The sequence below is a fragment of the Corvus hawaiiensis genome, chromosome 28 (assembly GCF_020740725.1).
Source record: "Corvus hawaiiensis isolate bCorHaw1 chromosome 28, bCorHaw1.pri.cur, whole genome shotgun sequence".
Taxonomy (NCBI): Eukaryota; Metazoa; Chordata; class Aves; order Passeriformes; family Corvidae; genus Corvus; species Corvus hawaiiensis.
The window spans coordinates 6533696-6550255 of record NC_063240.1 but is presented as its reverse complement, the minus strand read 5'-3'; the positions used below and the strand labels follow the sequence as shown (position 1 = coordinate 6550255).

General features: G+C 56.5%; 1 long non-coding RNA gene across 1 annotated transcript; it reads right to left on the bottom strand.

Moving 5' to 3' along the window:
- Window positions 1–1733: 1733 nt before the first annotated feature.
- On the bottom strand, window positions 1734–8238 carry LOC125317832. The gene is made up of 2 exons (XR_007200195.1): window positions 7956–8238; window positions 1734–3650 (listed from the first exon to the last, which is right to left on the bottom strand). It is a non-coding gene; the product is annotated as an uncharacterized LOC125317832 (long non-coding RNA).
- Window positions 8239–16560: the final 8322 nt, after the last annotated feature.

Here is a 16560-nt window from a genome sequence, read left to right as displayed (position 1 = left end):
GCCTCCCGGTGCCGGTCCCGCTGCCGCCCGCGCCCCGCAGCCAGGCGAGTCCGCGGCTCCCCCGGAGGAGGCACCGGCTGCTTCTCGCAGCGGAGCCGACGGGGCCGCCCGGCCCCGCCCCGGTCCCTCCCGGTGCCGCCCCGGTCCCTCCCGGTGCCGGTCCCGCCCCGCCCGGGCTCAGCCAGACGCGCCGACACTGCCCCGGTGCTACCAGCCCCGAGCCCCGGTTCTGCCCACGGCATCGCCCCGCTGCCCCGGTTTCCCACCCTTGGACCCCTCGGTGCTGCCCCCGGAGCCGGTGCCCGCCGCGGGCAGCGACCAGCCCGGGCCCGGTGCCCAAATGTCCCCTCGCAGCGGTACCCAAGGCCCCCGGCCATGGGCACATCCCTTCCACGTTACATGGGGGCATTTTTTAGCCGGTCTGGGCAGGGCACGCCGGGGCTGCCGGCAGCTTTCCGGCTCAGTCGCCTCTCGGCTCCCACACGGGTTTCGCAGAGTGAGGACCCGCTGGGAGCGCGGCAGGGTCACCGCTTGGCACGGGACAGGCTGGAGATCGATGCCAGCCGGGACAGGCTGATGAGTGCATGGAATGAGTTGTCTGGAGATGAGGAGTGGTTCTGCGCTTTCTGTGTAAGAACCAAATTGCTTGGTTGGATTCATGGAGTTGTTCCAGTTGGAAAAGCCCTCTCAGACCATCAGGTTCAGTCATTTCCTCCACCCACGTCCCCAGGGGCCACTTCTGCACATCCTTTACATCCCTCCATGGTGACTCCACCACTGCCCTGGGCTGGACAACCCTTCCAGTGAAGAAATGGCCTTTAAGGCCCCTTCCAACCCAACCTTCCAAGTCAAACCATTCCAGGATTCCGTGAGAAGTGCTGAGGAGAGGCAGGAGCCTAGGGGGTTCATCGAGCTGCAGCATCTCCCATGGCCATGCCATGTCTCCTCTCCTCGCTCTCCCATCCAAGCAGAGCTTCACCCTCTTGGAAATTAGGATGCTGCTTTGCAATGTGAATGCTGGAGATGCTGAAGAGACCCCAGAAAAGGCAAATCCGGCTTTGGGAGGGGTGTGGGTGTCCCTTGGAATGAAGCCAGGCTGCAACAGACCTGCTTGGGCACATTTCCAGAGGCTGCTCCTGGCACGGGGATGCTCAGGGAGCCAAAAGCTAGAGGAAACAGCGGGATCAGAGTTTAGAGAGGACAGACTTAGCGCTCCCTAAATGCCTGGCTCCTTCCTCCTCCCATCTCCCCAGTGTTTGTTTTTGCAAGTATTAATATGCTGGGACTGTTTTCTTTAGCACACGTCGGGGCTGGAGGGGTTCACCGAGGGCTCTGGGATCTGGATGACCTTGGCCCATCGGGACACCTTCCCAAGAGTGGTCCCATGGTTGTTCCAGATCTCCACAGCCCTGGCAGGGGCCACAGAGCCACAAAGACCCCTGGCCCGAGCTCCAGAGTGCCGCTGGTGGGGTGGGCAGCAGCACTGAGTGCTGTGGCTCTTCCCTCTGGCGTGAGGAGGGTTCACCTGGCCGTGTCCAGCTGCTCTGGGACAGCACTGCAGGACCCCGTCCTGCTCCACAACCCTCAGGAGGCAGCAGTTGTCCTGCCAAAAACCCCAGTAGCTGCTAAACAAACAACTTAATGCAAAGCAGCCTCGGTGGAGAAGGAGCGAACGTGCCCAAGGAAGCGTCGAAGCCATTACGGAGCCGCAGCAAAGGCAGCACAGCCTGGTACAATTTGCATCTTTTGTTTTAATTAACGTTCTGCTAATGACTTGTGTAACATGGCTGGTGATAGGCAGCTTCCATCTATCCCCTGGTGTTTGCTCAGAGCCCAGAATGTCAGCCTGCCTGGTTGTCACGGTGGGATTGTTGGGGTTGTCCTGACTCGACGATCCCTGTGGGATCCAGCGAATATTCCATGATCCCCACACCTCACCCTGCTGTCTCTAACTGGGTTGGGATCAGCACCAAAATCACGAAATCCAGAGTGTAACTGGGAGCCTCTGGCTCGTGGAGGAGGTTTGGGAGTCGCTTCTGTTTGGCTTGGCTGCCTCTCCTTGACCAGTCAAGCCACCCTTGATCCACTCGGATTTAAAGCGTCTCCACGCTGGATGTTTGCAGGCTGATCCAGGAGATTCCCCTTCGCTCTTCCCGTGTTTTGTGCTCTCAGCCTGGGCACCGGACACCGTGCAGTGACACCTCGGGCACGTTCCTTGTGTGACATCCTGAAAAAGCCCCAGACAGCCCCGGATTCCCGTGGCCCTGACACAGGGAGGGATGTGCTGCAGGCTGGGGGGACTCCCAACACACGGGATGTGAGGGGGCTGGGACACAGGATCCGGAGGGGATGTTGTGAACCGCTGGGATGGAGTGAGAAATTGGAACCAGGCGGGAAATCCATGGTACGGAATGTCACACACGAAATCCATGAGGAACAAGTGTCCGTAAACACCGAGGGGGAAAGTCTAAGCAATTAAGTCATTGGAAATGTCAAATAGCCCATGGACCCCACATTCGGACATGACAGATGAACAAAAACATAGACATTAAAAATTCCTGAAAACTAACAAAGGAACTATGATTAATTTCCCTCTGTTCCAGGGCAATCGCATTATATACACACAAAGGAGTCATAAAAATTCCGGGATGACGGAACAAAATCCTTCCAGAGCTCCACAGATAAAATACAACCATGCTGGAGGGAGCTGGGATGGTCCAGGGAAGGAACACGCCTGGGGCTGGCTCCCACATATCCCTTTGGATAAAAGACCTTTCCCAGAGGATGCAGCTTCACCTGCTGAAAGTGCTGCTGGACACGGATGTTGTGTCCCAGCTGGAGATGGGACAAATCCTTCTTGGTGACAGCAGAAGGTCCCTGCAAAGAGCCACACGTGGGATGAGCTGGGCTTTGTGAAATCCCAAGGAATTTGGGATGGGGATGCATCAGCAGTGGCACAAACAAGGATGGTGCAAGGATGGGCAGGAGGGAGGCAGGGAAAGGAAAGGGGTCAACATCCTTCTCTGCCACGGCCAATTTCAAACCCCTGTTGAGTCCCAAGTGCCGGAACTGAGCGTTTAGGAACGAGAGAAAATGAAGGGATAAAGTCAAATCGTTGCAGTCCAAGAGGCAGGCGGCTTCCTTCAGTTCAGAGGAAGATATTCCAAACCAAAACCACAAAGAAAATATCATTAGAAGAGGCCGCAGTGCTGCTCGGTGACTTGTTCATTGGCTTTTTGTGGGATGTTTTTCATCAAATCCGGCTGTGGAGTCTGCAAAATTAATTAAGGAGGGGGCTGAGCGGTGCCAGGGACTGAGGGGGGTTTAGGGGCTGCCCCTGTACAAGCAGAAAAATCCCGTGAGAGCGGCAAATCCCCAGCCCAGGTCCGCAGGGGTGGTCCCCCGGGACAGGCAGCAACCCGGGACCGGGGTCCCAGCATCCCGACATCCCAACATCTCCAGGAATGCTGCATCCTGAGCGATCCCATCCTCGCTGGAGGCTGCAGCCTGGCCCGAGGCTGCTCATAATTCACTGCCCTCTGCTCGGCAGCCCCGAGCGGTGACCCGGCCATGGGGACGTCATTCCCGCATCCTAATGGGCCGTGAAACTCCCGCACGCTCGGGACACGAGGAGTCCGGGCTGGGAAAAGCTGGAGGGGAAAAAAAAAATACAGAGTGGGGATTGTGGCAAAAAGGTGCGAAATACCAAAAAAAGGGAAGAGAGGCGTGAGACGGGGACGGGCGCGGGGACGGCGGAGGCCCCGGGCTGTCCCCGCGTCCCCGCCTGGCCCTGGCAGGTGACGGCTGCAGCCCTGCCTCGCTCTTTCCCCATTCCAAAGCCCGGTTTTCCAGCCAGGAGAGGTGTGCCGGACGAGAGCCATGGCAACTCTTACACAGAGCGTCAACAAAAATCAGCTAAATAATGACTTTCTCCTTGAAATCCCCGGGGGGTGGGGGAGGCTCCGGGCCCGCTCTGCCGGCCATAAAAAAAGGCTTTAAAATTTTTCAGTGGATGCTGAAGAGGAGCTAAGGGGAGCCCCTGCTCCAGCTCAGCCACATCCCAGCCTGCGGGAGCAAGGGGTGGGCACGGATATCCGGGACAGCACAAATCCGTGGATGTCCCATTCCCTGCCCTTGAGCCGCCTCATCCCCTCTGCACCAGCCTAAAAACAGCTGGATCTTGGAATCCGGCCTGGATAGGTGGGAGAGGGACACCTTGGATTAAATCTATTTTTTTTTTTTTTCTGTTTGGCGTACATCTTGAAAAAAATATTTTATTTTAAACCCAAATCAAATGGTTTCCAAAAAACTTTTTTTTTCCTCTTCCCTTTGATAATGGAAAAATTCAGCTCGGAGGCAGCTTTGTGAGCTGGATGGGAAATTCTCCTGTGGGGAACTGTCCTCCACCTTCCTCCCAGCAAAGACAACCCTCCTGCCTCGCCACTCAGCAGGGACTCAATTACACAGATGAGGCTGACCCAGCTAAAAGAAGAGTTTGACACGAAATTGGGAACCTGCCAAAAAATTCCTAATTGAAAGTGGTTCCTGCCGTGGGGTCTGCGCCCGGTGACCCCTCCTCTGTCACCGTGAGTTACGAGCACGCTCCGGTTCGAAATGAGCAGAGGAAATCTCATCCTGTTTATATGATTCCCTTTTCCTCCTGCCTGGGCTGAGCCCTGGGCACGTTCTGGGGTGCAGGAGAGCGGCGGCTCTGCCTTTTTCCAGATCCATCTCTTTCCTCGGAGCGACACGCTGAATTATGAACAGATTAAAAGTTCAAGCTCTAATAAACCGAGTCCCCAAAAGCAAATTTAGGCAGAGGAACAGATGGGATTTCCAGAATAGTGGATGTGTCCTGCACTTTCTCCCTGTGTCCTGGTCCTGACGGGATGTTCGGAGGGGATGGGGGTACGGAGATTTTGGGGGACAAGAACCACGGGGGGGCTGAGAGAAGTGAGGCAAGAAGAGAAGCTGCCACATCGTGAGATCTGTCTCAAGCTTGTCCCACACACCTGGACTTCTCCCACTTCCACCGCAGCTTGGCCATCGGGCGGGCCCCAGAATCCCGGGGATTTTGCCCAGGGCTGTGCTCCGGAGCTGTAACAGCCACTGTACAGCATCCTGCCTGCTGCCGGGATATCTCCACAGGGCCGTTTCACACCTCCTCGGGCGCGAAGGTCACGCACCAGATGTTCCCCATCAGCAGCAGATCCAAGGACATTTTACACCGGATTTCGGCAGTCAAATTGCCTTCATTTTCTCAGAGGCAAGTGATCCTTGTTCTTGGAGCAGCGTTTGGCTGGGGAAGGGCTGAGTGCTGATGCACGAGGAGTGGGATCCGTGGGATACAGAGCAGAGCCTGCCTTCCTGAGGTCTTTTCCAAAATAGCTGCTGGCAGCCAGAGGTGTCTGGCTCTGGGAAGAGCGCTGACCCCCAGGACACCGCGCTGACCCCCGGATGCCCAAACTCCTTCAACTGCCCACTCTGGCAGAGCAGGGATGTTCAGAGGGTCAGCTGAGCTCTCCTGATCCCACAAGAAATGTCCCAGCCGCACGTGGGCTCCTCCTGGGCGTCTCCCACCAGGAACAATCCTTGTTCTGCCACCCCAACCACGGGGACCCCCAGAGATCGGCTCTTCCAGCTTCATCCGTCCCCGTGCAAAGCAGAGGAGAGAGGATGGGTCTGTGACCCACAGGCACATCCAGGGGAGAAGAATTTTCGGTAATATCCTTGGGAATTGATGTCATTCCTCCTGGCAAAGCGGGATGGGAGGACTCACCTGCCCCTGGGGGCTCGGGAGGGCTCAGCCCAGGAGCTCTGCCCACTCCTCCCTCTCCGTCACATTCCAGCCAGGTAAAATCCTTTCAAAAGCTGAGCTCCGAGCGGGGCTAGCTCACACCATGGAGCCATCCCGTGACTCCAGCTGAAGGTTTGCAGCTGGAGCTGCCGGCACAGTCCGGCTTCCGACTCTGCTGCCAGTGATGGGAGAGCTGCTGGGGCTTCACTTCAAAGCTTTTATAAAAACCTCTGCCACGGAAATGGGGATGCCTGGAACTTCCAGATGCCTGGCAGGGCTGCAGATAAAACATTTGGATCGTTTGGCTGTCTGGGGGGGTGAGGGAAGTGTGGATATTATGGCAACATGTGGAAGCATCAGCCCAGAGCAGAGCCGTGCATGGCTCACAGGGGCAGGTTTTGCACCAGAGGGATGGGAAGGAGTCGGAGAGAAGGGCCTGGAGCATCAGGATAGAGGAATCAGAGACACCTTCCACTATCCCAGGGTGCTCCAAGCCCCATCCAACCCGGCCTTGGACACTTCCAGGGATGAGGCAGCCGTGGTTTCCCTGGGCAACCTGTGCCAGGGCCTCCCCACCCTCACTGTGAACAACTTCTTCCTCGTATCCAAACTAACTGGACCCTCCTTTGGATCGTGCCTGCCCTTGGAGGCACAGGAATGGGCGCTCCCAGTCAACAGAAATGCGAAATACAATGGATTCCCTCAAATCCCCCACAGGACCACAGCCAAAGCCACCTGCCCCCAGGCCAGACGCAGCGGGAGCTGTTATCTCCCTGCTGAATGTGCCTCTGTTCCCAGCACTGCCTTCCCCGGGGCCGCGAATCCCAGCACAGCCAACCCTTCCCAGGGCTGGCACGAGGAGTCCACCCTGCTCCCGCTCCCGGGATTTTGGAGAGGGTCAGCAGCACACTGGGAATGCTGGTGCCGGGGCAGGGACAAGTGAGCACCCCAAGGGTCACCCTTGGAGGGGATTTACCCTCATGGTTCACCCTCTGCACGTGATGCGTTTTAATCCACACATTCGCATTAAAAAGGAACCACCCAGAAAGGCAACTGAACCAGGAGGGAAAGTGATTTTTTTTTTCCCATATTTATACCTCAAAAAATAAAAGGGGGAGGATTTAAGATCCAGCCTTTTCTATCCCGCTGGGCTGGCATCCACCTCCCTCTCCTGCCAGGCAACCCTGCACACCAACTCCCCAGCCAATAAATCCTCTTCCTCATTAAACATTGCGGGTCTCCATTAATTAAATGAGCACAACAACCACAGTCCCTTCAGCAATTAGAGAAGTGGCTGAGTAATTAGATGGAATGTTAATTCAATTTCCAGGAGGGGGGGGAGAAAGAAAAAGAAAGAAAGAAAAAGGAGAAGGAGCAAATGGGATTACGTTTGATGAGGGGGAAATCAAAAGTCACTTAATCATGGGGCAATTAAAGTTCCCCAAACTGTGCAGCTGGAAAATAAACCCTGGAAGGGCAGGACCACCGGGGTGTGCTGGGAATGATGCTCATGCAGGTAAAACACCAGCTGGATCCACGGATTTGTGTAACACCCATCCTTTTCACTTCACGAGGGAACAAGGAGAAGGATATTGCCTCGCAAACAACGTCTTCATCCTGCCCGTACCTCCAGATAATGCTCTTATCAGCCTCCCTCAGCTAAGGCAGATCAGCCCAGCTCTGCCAGGAGAAACAGCGAGGGGAGCAGCTCCCTGCAGCTCCCTGGGCCGCAGGGAAACCAGGACTGGCACGGCAGGGCATGGGCACGCAGGGCCACTCAGCAGCGCCGGGCTCCCAGCGGCACATCCCGCCTGCCACGCGCCCTCCCAGCGGGTTGTCTCCTCTCTGAGGGGTTTTTTATGTCCCTTTCTGGTTTAAATATGGTTTTCCAGGTGTTTGGAGCATCAGCAGGTACCAGGTTTCACCCAGGACCCTCCCATGAGGGTGATGCCCAGAGCCCACACAAGGGTTTGCTCCAGGGATTGTGGAAAATCCCCCTTTGAGATCCCCAGGGCAAGGGGGGATTTTCCACTCCATCCCAAATCCCTCTACACTGGGGGGACATTCAGCTCCAAATTTGCCCCAGAGCTGCCAGCCTCCCCAAGACCTGGTGCCATCAGAGGGGCTGGAGCCCCCCAACCCCTTTCCCTTTCCAGACCTGCCTGTCAGGGCGTGGGATCCGCATTCCCAACCCTCTCCTGTGCTCGGGGGTGAGTGCCAGGCTCTTGGGCACGATGAACTCAGCCTGAGCTCAGCTCCCGGTGGCCTCCTGCCTTATCCCAGCCCGCGGCAGGGTTTGGAGATAAAGGTAGGTTTTGTTGGGTTTAATTAGCGCTGGCGTGGCAGAGCTGCCGGCTGCCAAGGGCTGACAGGCAGCTTAATTAATCCGCTCACCGCTGTCACTTGGAGACGGCTCCGCAGCAGGGAAGTGGGGGGGGAACCAGGCTGGAGAGGAGCAGGGAGCCTCGGCAGCGCGGAAAAGCCGGTGGGGAGAGGGGATGGAGGGAAATGTTTGCTCCCCGATGATGTTTTTCCCCCTTTTCCCCCCTCCCCGGCATCAAACCTCCTCCTGCTCCGGAGCTACGCCGATCTTCAAACGTGAGAATTCCTCGAGCTCCGGAGCTGCAGGACTCAACCCCCTCCACCACGAAAACCTTTGGGACCCTGGCAGGGGTTTTGGGAGGGTGAAACAGGGAGTCGGTGCCCCTGCAGCACTTTGGGAAGCAGGAGATGCTTTTGCCAGCACTACAAGCCTGATTTTATTCCGGCCAAGGCGTGTGAAATAAAGCAGAGCAGGAGCCTGGTGCGAGCAAAAAACCCCCAACGAATTCCACTCCCCACAACTCACTGGCTTTTAATTAGGATGTGCTGCACTCACAGTGATCCAGGAGGGGGGAAAAAAAATCCTTATCCCACCAAAGAGCTGGATTAGAATGTCCTAGGGCTGGAAGCAGGCGGTGAGTGGAGGTGGCGGGAGCTCGGAGCACTGGGCTTTCACCTGGGGACAGTGAGATGTTCCCAGATGTTCCCAGATGTTCCCAGATGTTCCCAGCTCGGGCCATGGCACGGGCAGGGCTGGCTGCTTCCCGTGTCCCGCGTGTCGGCGGAGGCAGCTGTGCAGGAAGGATTGTTGGCTGCGGCAGGTACGGGCTTGCTCAGGGAGAAAAGAGCATCAGGAGAGCTGGGACTGAGCCCTGGGGAGGCTCAGGGGAGCAGCAGGGGTCAAGAAAAACAAGGGGAAACTGGGGCAGATGGAGAGAAAATGGGAATTAAATAAAGAATGGGTTGGGTTTTCAGCCTGGAAACCAACAAGGAGTGAGCTGGGATGGAGCCCTTCCCGTTCCCTCTGTGGATCCACAGATCCCTCCCTGCAAATCCCAGCCTGGGGACAGCCACAGCCAGAGCTCTGTCCCTGCCCTTTCAGGTCTCCTATCCCCACACCCACGCCCAAAAGTCCTACCTGGATTTGGTGTGAGCTCTCCCCATGAATCAGGAAAGCTCACGGAGGAGGTTGTCTCTGGAAGAGGGAGTTCCAGTCACTCCCAAAACCTTGCTGGGTGCTGCCCAAATTTAAAGCACCCAAATAAAATCAGGGATGAAGCACATGAGCCAACACAACGTCAGGGATGAGGGAGCTTAATTAAAATTAAGTAAATAAGCTGTGGATCTCCTAAGTGAGGCTTGGGTGGGTGCCAGGCTGGGCTGTTCCTGCCCTGGGCAGATCCTACGTGCAGGGTACAGGTGAGAGGCCAGGCCCTGTCCCGAATCCCACCCCACACCCTGTCCAGCAGCAGGATCATCCCCAGGACCCTCGCAGGGAACAGGCAGAGGTGCCCCATGGCTTGGCTGGTCCATGGGATGGGGAGATCAGGAGCTGGACTTTGATGATTCTCATGGGTCACTTCCAGCTCAGGATATGGAGGCACCTTCCAGGACCTGGAGGGAGCCACAGGAAGGATGGAGAGGGACTTTTACAAGAGTTTGGAGTGCCAGGACACAGGGAATGGCTTCCCACTGCCAGAGGGCAGGGATGGGTGGGATATTGGGATGGAATCATTCCCTGTGAGGGTGGGGAGGCCCTGGGATGGAATTCCCAGAGAAGCTGTGGCTGCCCCCGGATCCCTGGAAGTGTCCAAGGCCAGGCTGGATGGGGCTTGGAGCAGCCTGGGACAGTGGGAGGTGTCCCTGCCCACGGCAGGGGTGGCACTGGGTGGGCTTTAAGGCCCCTTCCCACCCAAACCATCCCATGATTCCATGATACTCTATGAAACTCCCTCAGAGATCCCTCGAGCAGACCCACTTGGATCCCAATACCCCAAAAACAGAGCAAAGAGGATTTTTCCTAGTGCAAAGCTGTCCTGAGCGTGCAGAAAACCCACAGAGATCCCAATTCCCTTCTCCCTGGGCTGCTCCCGTGCCCCAGGGCGGGACACCGTAAAATTAATCATTTTCTCAAGTGTGTCCCATCTTCTGGGAGCCCGGCGGGGACGCGTGGGATGCGCTCCGGGGGTTCTGCAGAGGTTGCACAAATCCCCGCGTGCCCCCGGGATGCTGCTGCCCTTCACTGTTTATTTGCTTAGCAGCAATTAGAGCAGCGTAATTACAATCAGCGCTCGTTTACATAAAGAATCGCTTCCCTCGGCTTCTGGGCGCCCCCGCTCCGCGAGCCACGTGCCAAGACAAACCTCGGGAAGCGAGGAGAAACCTTGGGAGCGCAAAAACCGAACGTGAGGCGGGGGCCGGGAGGATGGAAAACAGGAGAGAAGGAGGGCGAGGGCCACCCCCCGCCAGCCCGCCCGGCTCCGGCTTCCCTGCGGATGAGTCGCTGGACGGGGTTTTGGGAATGCTGCCGCGCTTACAGGCGCTGCCAAGGGGACGGGACAGGCACACCGCACCTTTTAATTGGCAATTAAGAGCCAGCCGGCCCCGTCCCAGCAGTTACTGGGTTGGTACATGTGGGAATCTTGCGGTTCCTCCTTCCAAAGCCAAACGTGTCAGTGCGGGATGAGGCTCTGGGCAGGGGCAGAGCTCACCTGTAGCAGGGTGCTGCAGCATTTTGGAGGCGTTGGTTGAGGGCAGGTTAAAAAAGAGTCCAGAGATCACCAGCGCATCCCGAGTTTTCCTCCTTCCCTGCAGCAGCCTGGCTTGGCTTTACTCCCGAGAAATCAAAGGCAAGGCTGTAAGTATTAGGTTGATTTTCTAAACAATTCCCCTCTGAGCTTTTAAATAAGATGCAGGTTTTCGAGTAAGCGCAGTGCAGGGCAGCTGAAGACGGCAACGAGGGGGGAAAAAAACTACTTTTCATCCACAGAATCACGGGGATGAAAATATTTACATTTTCTTCCTCTGTGTTTTCAAGGCTTGGTTAAAAAAAAAAAAAAAGTTTTTCATTCGGGAAAGAGCTTCTCTGTAATTTTAGGGGGGAGAAAAACAAAACCAAAGTCGATTGACCTTTTCCAAAATTCAATAGGTGAAATGAGGCCAGGAACTAAAAAAAGTTCGTTTTAGAAATCAGGTGCTTTGAGAAGCATTTGGGGAGAAAAGCAGCTGTTCTTGGAGGTTTTACACTGCACACCCTCATCCCAGTCAGTTCTTGCCATTCAGATAAAAAACTAATCTGATTTCTTGGCAGATCTATGAAAGTCAGGAGCACGTGGACTACTTACTATTTGGGCTAATTATTATTATTATTACCGGGGAGGGCCTTAACCTCCCTCTTTATTCCTCTCTCCTCTTCCTTTCCCTCAGGATTCTCAGATTGTTTAAGCGTTTCCCCATTGCTTATTGCAAAGTCCTTGTGCCTCTCCAAGGATCCTGGGCACAGAGGAGCTGTCCTGCCAAACATTCCTCGCTTCCCTCTGCCACCTGGGCACCAAAATGCTGGGACAGGTCCCTGCTGCCTTCATCCCTTCCCCTGCATCCCGGGAGCTCTTTGGTTTCCCTCCTCTGGCAGCCAGCGAGTCGGGGTTTGTTTTTCCCAGGGCTTTTTTTTTGAGGGGGATGTAAATAGGATCAAGGAGGCAGGAAGAGCTGCTCTCCAGGGAGAGGATGTCTGTGAGTGCCTGCCCCAGGAGAGCGCTTGTCTGGCCTTCCTGGCTGCTCGGGGATCTGCTCTCCATCCACAGAGGTGATGACAGGTTGTGCCTGGCTGCTGGCAGCCACAGCAGCGAGGAGGATTCGCTCCGAGCCCAGGGGAGATGAGGATGGTTTCACAGAATCGTGGAATCATGGAATGGGTTGGGTTGGGAGGGACTTTAAAGCCCATCCAGTGCCACCCCTGCCGTGGGCAGGGACACTCCCACTGTCCCAGGCTGCTCCAAGCCCCATCCAGCCTGGCCTTGGACACTTCCAGGGATCCAGGGGCAGCCACAGCTGCTCTGGGAATTCCGTCTCAGCCCCTCCCCACCCTCACAGGGAGGAATTCCATCCCAATATCCCACCTACCCCTGCCCTCTGGCAGTGGGAAGCCATTCCCTTGTGTCCTGGCACTCCATGCTCTGGTAAAACATCCCTAGAGAAGTTTGCCTGGAAGTCACATCATTTGTGTTTTAAGGGAAGACATTCCCAAATCCCACTTCTCCTCCCTGAGTCATCTTTGCCCTGGGAGAGCCCTTCCTGGCCCAGCCTGAGCTCCGAGCACAGACCAGCACCCAGGGGGAGGCTCCAAGTCCCACAGAGTTCCCGTGGAGCCGGCACGGATCGATGGCGGGATAGCAGGAGTTTTGTGAGGTGTTTCCATCCCGGGAATGTCATCCATCACTCCCAGACAGCCGGCGTGCGTGTGAGGCTGGCTCAGGAGGAGGAGCAGTAGCAGGAGGTGCCTCTGGATGAGGTGGTGCAGAGCTCAGTCACAGGTGAGGAGCCCCTCCCAGGTTTTGGTTTCGTTGATTGAGTGTCAGCCCGAAGGCAACAACGTTCGGGAAATAAATCAGGAGAACTCATCCGACCTGGAGTTCTCAGCCAGCAGAACCAGTCGAGAGGCCACCAGTGGTGACAATCAGAGCCGGTTTGGGAAAGGGCTGGAGAAAGGCAAGGATAAAAAGCGAGGACTCTGTGAGGGCGGCGAGGCCCTGGCACAGGTTGTCCATGGAAACTCTGGCTGTCCCATCCCTGGAAGTGTCCAAGGGATCCAGGTTGGATGGAACAATCTGGGATACTGGAGGGTGTCCCTGCCCATGGCAGGGGGTTGGAATGAGATAGGCTTTAAGGTCCCTCCCAACCCAAATCATTCTGGAATTCTCGGATTCCATGAATCCTGCCACAAAAGCCCTGGACTCCCCAGACAGGTTGGGAATTTCAGTGGCCCCACCTGCAGCAGCAGGGAGTCCTTTCTTTTCTGTGAATTTTATTCCCTCACGCAGCACTGCCTGAATCCCTGGGGCAATCAGCCAAAACCATGCAGGGTTAATGAATTAAAATCATTTCCTCCCAGCTCAGAGGCAGCAGCTCCATCCTGAGGTGTGGAGAGAGCTGTGAACTCTCGGTCTGGGGTGTCCCAGGCAGGGGGACACAACCAGGATGCTCCCACTCCACCATCCCTTCCTCCCTCTCCCTCTCCCTAGCACGGATCGTTCCCTCGGGCTGGGAGCCAAAGCTCATCTCCGGAGGATACATTTTTAGACAGTTTACAGAATCTGGCTTCCTGCTTTTAAAGATCTGGAGCTCTTTTGTTTTCCGTCACCTGGAAGGTAGGTGTGACAGGACTCGGTGTCCCCGTGCGACTCTGGGGGGGAACCACCAGCAGGCAAATCCACGGCTTTGGAAGGAGCCAGAAGCCAAACACCCTGAAGGCAGGGAAAAGGATCCCAGCCCTGTTCTGTGATGGGACACAACCTTCCCCCCTGCACGGCAGGAGAGGAGCGCTCCACGAGCAGAGACACAAAGCTGGAATAACAACCACTGGAATAACAACCACTGGAAGGACCCACCGGCGTCACTCTGAGGCTCCCTCCCGGCTGCTGTGACATCCTGGGATGGTCCCAAGGGCCAGCAGCGCTGCTGAGGTGGTGTCAGACCCCAGCGTGTTCCTGCTGGGCTCGTCCTGCCAGGCAAGCCCGGGCCAGGCGTGCCACAAAGCGTGCTCTGTCTCGCACACCCTCCCGAGCTGGGCACCTGGGGGGAACCTGCTGCCAGGGCTCGGCTACCTCAGGCCAGGAGTCACAGGGGTTTGGCCCAGGTTTGGCTTCTCTTCCGAACTCCTGGAGAGAGGAGTTTGGGAGGTGACACCGTGCCTGGACCGTCCTCTGTTTGTTCCCTTCTTCAGAACTGCAGTCAGTGGTTTTCCCGCTGGCAGCTTTACAGCAACTGGTGTTTACTGGAGCAATAAAAACAAAAAAGTATTATTTTTACACAGAAATCCTATCAAACCCTCTGGAAATGTGTCTGCTTAGTGGTGCCAGGAGCTTGGCACTGGGATCTTCAACCTGGAACTCAGAAACCCACCCCAGGCTGGCAAACAGCCCCTGTGGCAGCTCTTTGGGCAAGCCCAGCCCAGCCCAGCCAAGGGGGCTAAATCCCGGGGTGCCCCAGGCCCCTCCCAGCCCCTGGAACAGAGGAATGCCCCTTTCTGCAGTGGGATCATGGGGCTGTGGGAGTACAAGAAGTGGGACGGCAGTGGTGGCTCTGCGACCGAGGGGACACTGATTGTGGGACATCTTTCCTCAAGCCCCAGCTCAGCAGCAGCTCCCACGACACCAAGGGTTAAACAGGGACTAAAACCAAGGACAACACTTTGGGAGAAAAGTTATCCGGGACCTCGGATCCCAGGGATTGGTGAGAAGGTGCCTGAGCACCTCTGCTCGATGCTGCATGAGGGGTTCCCTTACCAGGACCCCTGGCACAAGGACGAGCCCTGCGAGGGGCCGGGGCTGCCCTGAGCCACGGAGCTGCATCCTGGCCTTTTGTTCTCCGCAGGGAGCGTGCAGGCACTTGGGTGCCAGCCACGAGAGCTTGTGCTGTGCCCGCTTCCTCCCTTGGCACGCAGCGGGGCCGGGCGCCTCTGGCCAATTCTTGGTTGCGTAAACAGCCCGAGTAAGGAAGATAAATGAGGCTGAGTGGCAGGGGAGGTTGCACGGCTGCCAGGCAGCCCTTCCCTGGGAATCAGGGAATGCTGCAGGGCTCCAGGGCCGTGCTCTGGGTCAGAGAGTGCAGCATCCCAGGAGGTGCTTCATGAGATGCCTCAGAGCAGCTCCCTCAAATCACTGACTGCTTGTTTTAAGAGCTTGGGGTTAAAGAGGTTTTTCAGATTGGTAAAGAAATTCAGTCGTGGAGAAACACATAATCCACCTCATCCTGGAGAAGAAGACACTGAGGGAAGAGCTCATTGCTGGCTACAACTTCCTCAGGATGGGAAGTGGAGAGGCAGCTCTGATCTCTGCTCTCTGGGAGCAGGGACAGGACCCAGGGAATGGCTGGAGCTGTGTCAGGGAGGGTCAGGTTGGATATCAGGGAAAGGTTCTTCCCCCAGAAGGTGCCAGGGCACTGAACAGACTCCCCAGGGAATGGTCCTGGCCCCGAGGCTGCCAGAGCTCCAGGGGCGTTTGGACAGCGCTGCCAGGGATGCCCAGGGTGGGGTTGTTGGGGAGTCTGTGCAAGGCCAGGGCTTGGATCCGTGATCCCCACGGGCCCCTTCCAACTCGGGATATTCTGTGATCCTGTGCCCTCCTTGATCTCACCCTGGCAGTGATGCTGATGCTTCCCACCGATGCAGAGCCTCGAGTGCTGCCCCAGCCCCAGGCTCTGTGTCTGAGCTGCAGCTTCCGAGGGATACAAGAGGTTAAAATTAAACCCCCCCTGCCCTGAGCCCTGCTAATGCCTCTGCAGAAAGGAGCACCCCTGCCAAGAGCTTATCTGAGGCTCTTTGTGAACAAAGTGAACCCTGGAAGGTGGCGAGGCTCAGTGACAGGGAGCGGGGATGCCAGCCAAGATCCCTGCCTCTGGCCACGGGAGAAATTTCCATTTAAGAGAGGAGCCACCCCACTCTGATAACCCCACTGTTCCCAGCACTGGGAAGGGCCTCGGGGGAGCAGGGACCTCATTCCCTGGGAGCTGCCAGTGCCAGCTCACGGCTCTGACTGCACAGATGGAAACCTTGGCTAAAAGGCATCCCAAGGCAGGTGTCCATCCTCCGAGCTCTGCTTTTCTGCGGGCTGCTGCACCTTCTAAACTGGGACAGAAAAGAGCCCTTTTCCCAGCCTTTAACCCCTGCAGGGACACAGTGTCCAGCTCCCGCAGAAACCAGGAATCACCAGACAGATACAATGAGCTTTTCAGCCCTTAAAACCTCCGGAAAAAAAACCCAAAAAAAAAACTTGAATGAGCTGTAGGTCTGATGAAAATGTGGGAAAATCTCTGAGCGGCCGGAATTTCACAGAGGCCCCAGCTCGAACTTTCTGCTTCCCAAATCCTCTCGAGATTGGGAATCGAGAGTGACTCCAACCGAGCACTCTTTCCATCCCAAGGCCCAGCCAGGGCCGATAAAAATCAGCTGGGGCTGAGCAGGGCCCATCTATAGCTCTGTGTTTATTTTTAATTGGGTGGCTCAGAACTGAGTTGGGCCCCAGCAGTTCCCGGAAATTCAATCCACAGATCCCTTCTCTGGAGCTACCGTGCAGCAACTCCGTGACCCTGGAGCCGGAGCCCTCTCTGTGCAGCTGGGACACGGCCTCGGGATTTACTGCCTCTGCAGCTGGAGAACCTGCTGCAGTCCACGGGCAAAAGCTACAGGAAACCCCCTGCCCTTGCCAGGGAAGGGCAGAGAAAAC